Source organism: Muntiacus reevesi, chromosome 1, assembly GCF_963930625.1.
Source record: "Muntiacus reevesi chromosome 1, mMunRee1.1, whole genome shotgun sequence".
Classification (NCBI taxonomy): Eukaryota; Metazoa; Chordata; class Mammalia; order Artiodactyla; family Cervidae; genus Muntiacus; species Muntiacus reevesi.
The window spans coordinates 225828828-225836141 of NC_089249.1; the positions used below are offsets into that span (position 1 = coordinate 225828828).

Genomic DNA, 7314 nt, shown 5'->3' on the forward strand with positions numbered 1-7314 from the left:
CTTTTAATTTTATCAATGTCTATTCATATTTATTATTTCATCCTTTCTGTTGACTCTAGGTTTGACTTGTACCTTAGCTTACTGATCTGAGACCTTTCTCATTTTCTGACATAAGTATTCAAAGTTACAGATTTCCCTTTCACAGTGCTTAGCTGCATCCCACAAATTTTGAGATGTTGTATACTCAATGTTATTCAGTATATTTTCCATTTTTTCTTAGAATTTTGTTTTTGACCTATGGATTGTTTAGATGTATTGCTTAATTTTAAGATATTAGAGACCTTTTGAAATAGGTCTTTTTGCTGTTAATTTCTAATTTAATTCCAGTGTGGTTAAAGGACATCCTGTGTAAGATTTCAGTCCTGTGGCATTTTTGAGACTTGTTTTATGGCCCCCACGTATGACTTAACTTTGGCAAAGGTTCCATGTGTACTTGAAAAGAATGTATATTCTGCAGCTATTGAGAAACTTGAATCTAAAATGAGAAAGATAATAGGCATATTTAGAATCTGGTTTATTCTACCAATAACTTGCCTGGAGTCTTTTCAAAAGTTAATGTTATAATAAGCAGCTAATTCACACACACAAAATCCAGACTTGTCTAGATTTTAAAAGACCAAAACAGAACTCTCATAAATTCTCCCATGAGCCACCGCTCTTCCTTTTCCGGTAAGTGGCCTGAGCTGACCCCTAAAAATGGTGCGCTATTCACTCGACCCAGGAAACCCCACAAAATCATGCAAATCAAGAGGTTCAAATCTTCATGTTCACTTTAAGAACACTCGTGAAACTGCCCAGGCCATAAAGGGTATGCATATCTGAAAAGCCACCAAGTATCTGAAGGATGTCACTTTAAAGAAGCAATGCATGCCATTCTCTCGTTGCAATGGTGGAGTTGTAGGTGTGCACAGGCCAAACAGTGGGGCTGAACGCAGGGTTGGTGGCCCAAAAAGAGTGCTGAATTTTTACTACACATGCTCAAAAATGCAGAGAGCAATGCTGAACTTAAGGGCTTAGATGTAGATTCTCTGGTTATTGAGCACATCCAAGTGAACAAAGCCCCCAAGATTCGGCGCAGGACTTACAGAGCTCACGGTCGGATCAACCCCTACATGAGCTCTTCCTGCCAGATTGAGATGATCCTTACTGAAAAAGAACAGATTGTTCCTAAACCAGAAGAAGAGATTGCCCAGAAGAAAAAGATATCCCAGAAGAAACTGAAGAAACAAAAACTTATGGCCCAGGGAATAAGTGCTGCAGAAAATAAATGCAAATAAAAGTAAAAGTGTTGGTTGTTTTAATTAGTAAATGTATTTCAAGTGTTAACCACAAAAAATAAAATAAAATAAAAGACCAAAACAGTATCAGTTCAGTCGCTCAGTCTTGTCTGACTTTTTGCGACACCAAGGACTGCAGCACACCAGGCTTCTCTGTCCATCACCAACACCCAGAGCTTGTTCAAACTCATGTCCATTGAGTCAGTGATGCCATCCAACCATCTCATCCTTTGTCGTCCCCTTCTCCTCCTGCCTTCAATCTTTCCCAGCATCAGGGTCTTTTCAGATGAGTAAGTTCATTGCATCAGATGGCTAGTTTCAGCTTCAGCATCAGTCTTTCCAATGAATATTCAGGACTGAATTCCTTTAGGATTGACTGGTTTGATCTCCTTGCAGTCAAAGGGATTCTCAAGAGTCTTCTCCAACACCACAGCTCAAAAGCATCAATTCTTCGGCTCTCAGCTTTCTTTATGGCCAACTCTCACATCCATACATGACTACTGGAAAAACCATAGCTTTGACTAGATGGACCTTTGTTGGCAAAGTAATGTCTCTGCTTTTTAATATGCTGTCTAGGCTGGTCATAGCTTTTCTTCCAAGGAGCAAACATCTTTTAATTTCATGGCTACAGTCACAATCACTATCTGCAGTGATTTTGAAGCCTCAGAAAATAAAGTCTCTCTCTGTTTCCATTATTTCCCCATCTATTTGCCATGAAGTGTTGGGACCGGATGCCATGATCTTCATATTTTGAATGTTGAATTTTAAGCCAACTTTTTCACTCTCCTCTTTCACTTTCATCAAGAGGCTCTTTAGTTCCTCTTCACTTTCTGCCATAAGGGTGGTGTCATCTGCATATCTGAGGTTATTGATATTTCTCCTGGAAATCTTGATTCCAGTCTGTGCTTCATCCAGCCCTGTATTACACAAGATGTACCCTGCATAAAGTTAAATAAGCGGAGTGATAATATACAGCCTTGAAGTACTCCTTTCACAATTTGGAACAGGTCTGTTGTTCATGTCCAGTTCTAACTCTTGCTTCTTGACCTGAATACAGATTTCTCAGGAGGCAGATAAGATAGTCTGATATTCCTATCTCTTTAAGAATTTCCACAGTTTGTTGTGATCTACACAGCCAAAGACTTTGGCCTAATCAATAGTTTTTCTGTAATTCTGAAACAATATAGAGTAGTATATAAATTTGAATGGATCCTGGATCAAAAATTTAAAAAAATATACATTTTGAAAATAGTTGAAAAAACTTAAATATGAACTGAATAACATGCTATTATTGAATTTTCTCGGTGTGATAATGTATTTCAGTTATGTAAGAGAATATTTTAATTCTCTGGAGTTGGATGCTGAAGTATTTAGGGGTGAAGTATTTAAGCATGATGTCTGCAACTTATTTTCAAATAGAGTATGTGTGTGCACACATTCACACACATACACACACACACACACCAAGTATAAACATTAGTGAATCTAGGTAGAGGTTGTGGTTATTCATTTGAATAAAACTTTGGGGAAAAAAATCTCCCTCTGTGTAAATAATTAGGATAACTTTTCTTTATTTCTAGTTAGACCCTATTCAAAAAAGCCTCAGGTACATTGATTTAGCTCTCAGCACAAACAGCCCTATTGTTATCATCATTGTTTTGCTGTGCCAAAGAGAAAAATGAGATTAAATAACATTTCCAGTGTTGCAGGAATAATAAAAGCAGTAAGAGGTGGCTCAAGGGCTGAAACTTGAGTCTGATGAACTCCAAAGCCTGTGCTGTAAACCTCTACCCTGTCTTTCTCTCACTTTGACATCCAAAGTGCTTAAATTCCTCATTTTATGTATTTGGTTGATGCTATTATCTTCCTTAGCATCGTAAGTGTTTTCCTCACTGAAAGTGAAAGTGAAAGTTGCTCAGTTGTATCTGACTCTTTGCAACCCCATGGACAATACAGTCCATGGAATTCTCCAGGCCAGAATACTGGAGTGGGCAGCCTCTCCCTTCTCCAGGGGATCTTCTCAACCCAGGGATCGAACCCAAGTCTTCCACGTTGAAGGCAGATTCTTTACCATCTGAGCCACAAGGGAGCCCAAGAATACTGGAATGGGTAGCCTATCCCGTCTCCAGTGGATCTTCCCAACCCAGGAATCGAACCTGGGTCTCCTGCATTGCAGGCAGATTCCTTATCAACTGAGCTATCAGGTCTACCATTAGGTAGATCAGAGTTAAAATTCTGCCCATTCCATCCTTTGCTTCTGACTGTCAAAGCAAAAATTAAGCAGGTTAAAAGAGACTATTCAAGGTTACTGCAGTAAGAGAGACAGGCTGAAATCGAATGAGTTCTATTCCACTGAAACAAAGTTTTTAAGAACTGGGATGGTGGGTGGAGAGGATCATAGGGCACCCTTGTTTGTTAACTGACCTTATGGAAAGGAAAAGTAAACTTTCTGTATCTTCATGGCAGGAAGTAGTTTTACACTTTGGAACAGGATGTCCATGGAAAGTTAGATTCCCATCCTCCCCCAGAAACTAGGAGATAAGAGAACTGTCTCCCTTGATATTTATATTTCAAAGGGATAGCTCCTAGGTCCTTGGGAAAATTAGTATGGAGTTGTAAAAATTGGTTAAGAGGCTTTTAAAAAGATTTACATCTCAAAGAAGAAGAGAAAGGGTTGCATTTACAAATTTTCAAAAGTAAATGCTCTAAGAAAAGGGAAGCCTGTCTGAAGTTTACTTAAGCTGAAGGGATAAGGCCATTTGGGTCCTGATAGTGCAATTCAGTAAAGAATCCTGCAATGTGGGAGAGTTGGGTTCGATTCCTGGGTTGGGAAGACCCTCTGGAGAAGGGCAGGACAACCCACTCCAGTGTTCTTGCCTGGAGAATCTCCATGGAGAGAGGAACCCAGCAGGCTACAGTCCATGGGGTCCCAAAGAGTCGGACACGACGGAGCACATTTACACAGTCAGACACACAGTGCACATTTACAGAGTTCTGACTGAGAGTGGTGCAAGGCCATCCTTACCCAAGTTGGTATTCAGATTGCTGACTTTCCCTTGTTCTGCTCATGACACTACAGAAGTCCTGCTTTTCCTTTGAAAATGTGCAAGTACTTCTTCCTCTGCTCTCTTGCTTCTTCCCACCTTAGTTTGCTGGAGTATATTCCCTTTACCATTTATTGTGATCCACACAGTCAAAGGCTTTGGCATAGTCAATAAAGCAGAAATAGATGTTTTTCTGGAACTCTATTGCTTTTTCGATGATCCAGCAGATGTTGACAATTTTATCTCTGGTTCCTCTGCCTTTTCTAAAACCAACTTGAACATCTGGAAGTTCATGGTTCACATATTGCTGAAGCCTGGCTTGGAGAATTTTGAGCATTACTTTAATAGCATGTGAGATGAGTGCAATTGTGTGGTAGTTTGAGCATTCTTTGGGATTGCCTTTCTTTGGGATTGGAATGAAAACTGACCTTTTCCAGTCCTGTGGACACTGCTGAGTTTTCCAAATTTGCTGACATATTGAGTGCAGCACTTTCACAGCATCATCTTTCAGGACTTGAAATAGCTCAATTGAAATTCCATCACCTCTACTAGCTTTTTTCATAGTGATGCTTTCTAAGGACCACTTGACCTCACATTTGAGAATGTCTGGCTCTAGGTGAGTGATCACAGCATCATGATTATCTGGGTCAAGAAGATCTTTTTTGTACAGTTCTTCTGTGTATCCCTGCCACCTCTTCTTAATATCTTCTACTTCTGTTAGGTCCATACCATTTCTGTCCTTTATCGAACCCATCTTTGCATGAAATGTTCCCTTGGTTTTTCTGATTTTCTTGAAGAGATCTATACTCTTTCCCATTCTATTGTTTTCCTCTATTCCTTTGCACTGATCGATGAGGAAGGGTTTCTTATCTCTCCTTGCTATTCTCTGGAACTCTGCATTCAAATGGGAGTATCTTTCCTTTTCTCCTTTACTTTTTTTCCCTTCTCTTCTTTTCACAGCTATTTGTAAGGCCTCCTCAGACAGCCATTTTGCTTTTTTTGCATTTCTTTTCCATGGGGATGGTCTTGATCCCTGTCTCCTGTACAATGTCACGAACCTCCATCCATAGTTTATCAGGCACTCTGTCTATCAGATCTAGTCCCTTAAATATATTTCTCGCTTCTACTGTATAATCATAAGGGATTTGATTTAGGTCATACCTGAATGGTTTTTCCTACTTTCTTCAATTTAAGTCTGAATTTGGCAATAAAGAGCCTTTGACTCTGTGGTTCACAATAAACTGAAAAATTCTGAAAGAGATGGGCATACCAGACTACCTGACCTGCCTCCTGAGAAACCTGTATGCAGGTCAGGAAGCAACAGTTAGACCTGGACATGGAACAACAGGCTGGTTCCAAATAGGAAAAGGAGTACGTCAAGGCTGTATATTGTCACTCTGCTTATTTAACTTATATGCAGAGTGCATCATGAGAAATGCTGGTCTGGAAGAAGCACAAGCTGGAATCAAGATTGCCGGGAGAAATATCAATAACCTCAGATATGCAGATGACACCACCCTTATGGCAGAAAGTGAAGAAGAACTAAAGAGCCTCTTGATGAAAGTGAGAGAGGAAAGTGAAAAAGTTGGCTTAAAGCTCAACATTCAGAAAACTAAGATCATGGCATCTGGTCCCATCACTTCATGGCAAATAGATGGGGAAACAGTGGAAACAGCATCAGACTTTATTTTTCTGGGCTCCAAAATCACTGCAGATGGTGATTGCAGCCATGAAATTACAAGACGCTTACTCCTTGGAAGGAAAGTTGTGACCAACCTAGATAGCATATTAAAAAGCAGAGACACATTACTTTGCCAACAAAGGTCTGTTTAATCAAGGCTATGGTTTTTCCAGTGGTCATGTATGGATGTGAGAGTTGGACTGTGAAGGAAGCTGAGCGCCAAAAAATTGATGCTTTTGAATTGTGGTGTTGGAGAAGACTCTTGCGAGTCCCTGGGACTGAAAGGAAATCCAACCAGTCCATCCTAGAGGAGATCTGTCCTGGGTGTTCTTTGGGAGGACTGATGTTGAAGCTGAAACTCCAATACTTTGGCCACCTCATGTGAAGAGTTGACTCATTGGAAAAGACCCTGATGTTTGGAGGGATTGGGGGCAGGAGGAGAAGGGGACAACAGAGGATGAGATGGCTGGATGGCATCACCGACTCGATGGGCATGAGTTTGAGTAAACTCCGGGAGTTGGTGATGGACAGGGAAGCGTGGCATGCTGCGATTCATGGGGTCGCAAAGAGTCGAACACAACTGAGCAGCTGAACTGAACTGAACTAATTCGCTTTAGAAGTCAGTGGTCCTCTTCTCTTGCTTTCTTCCTGAACTTTTAATCTTCTTTTTTCCTCTTCCCCTTCCTTTTTCCCAGGCGTGGGTCATCTCTTGGCTCCCTTCCAGTTCTGATTCTCTATAAATCCCTGGCTCTCTCTCAGAGTCCACTCAGGAAGAGGTAAGTAGGGTGCACCAGTGCATTAAAGAGTCTAACTCTTCTCAGATGTTCATAAAAGGCAGCATTTGAAAAGATTTTCTCCAACTAGTGCCACAGGAGTAGCAGAGTGAATTGCAGATGGTCAGGGGTTACAGACTTTGTGACATTCTGTGTAGCTTTGAGTAAGCCTAGTAATTTCTCTGAACTTCACTGCATTTCTTTGCAAAATAGGACTAATAAATACAATAATTGACCATAAGAGTTAACTAAGGTAGCGGATATAAGTCCACAGTGTCCAGTATTGAATATTTAGTAACTTACCACTACTTCTTTGAAAAAAAAACTCATTGCCTACATAATGGTAATATTAATAACTGTGTTGAGAAGAGCCATGGCAACATTTTCTCAGGTGGAATGTGTGATAGATCTGCCCCATAAATTAGGTGTGGTAGATTTGTTACGTCAATTTAGATATAAATAAAGTCCCCAAAATTCCCATCCCTGAGTAATTCTAAATCATTTGGGCACTGTGAGGCATTTCACAGGAGCGGTGGTGG

The 7314-nt window shown here is 40.3% G+C and overlaps 1 pseudogene; it reads left to right on the forward strand.

The window, feature by feature from the left end:
• The first annotated feature begins 696 nt into the window (after positions 1 to 696).
• LOC136167968 (large ribosomal subunit protein uL22-like) lies at positions 697 to 1322 on the forward strand (annotated as a pseudogene).
• Positions 1323 to 7314: the final 5992 nt, after the last annotated feature.